The sequence below is a fragment of the Chrysochloris asiatica genome, unplaced genomic scaffold (genome assembly GCF_000296735.1).
Source record: "Chrysochloris asiatica unplaced genomic scaffold, ChrAsi1.0 scaffold00020, whole genome shotgun sequence".
Taxonomy (NCBI): Eukaryota; Metazoa; Chordata; class Mammalia; order Afrosoricida; family Chrysochloridae; genus Chrysochloris; species Chrysochloris asiatica.
Genome location: NW_006408538.1, coordinates 2,781,824 through 2,782,481, shown reverse-complemented (window position 1 = coordinate 2,782,481; position 658 = coordinate 2,781,824).

Below are 658 nucleotides of genomic sequence, written 5' to 3'. Positions count from 1 at the left end.
TGCAAAAACCTGGAGATAAAAAACCAAAAGGCTAGATAGAACAAGTTCAGCATTTCAAAAGTGGAAAGAACTGAAGAAATATTCAAACCTTGAGTTGAAATATTAAAGGATTCTATCGGCACAATTTTATGGCCAAGTGGATACTGCAAGGTTTAAAATCAGGAAGGTTGCATCAGGATTGTATGCTTGTACCATGCTGATTTAATCTGTATGCTGAGCAAATAACCCAAGAAGCTTGCCTATATGAAGAAGAACTCAGCATCAGGATTAGAGGCAGTTTCATTAACCTGTGATATGCAGATAACACAACTTGCCTGTTGAAAGTGATGATGACTTCAAACACTTGCTGATGAACATCAGTATGTACTGTAACTTAATGTAACAGAAGCAAAAATCATCACAATTGGACCAATAGACAACATCATGACAAATGAAGAGTAGATTAAAGATGTCAAACACTTCACTTTACTTGGATCCACAATCAATGCTCATGGATGCAGCATTTAAGAAATTAAACAATGTATTATATTGGGCAAATCTGCTGCATAAGACCTCTTTAAATTGTTAAGGAGCAAAGATGTCACTTTGTTTTTGTTGTTGTCAGGTGCCATACCCAAGCTGTTGTTTTTGTTGTTGTCAGGTGCCATCGAGTTGGAAC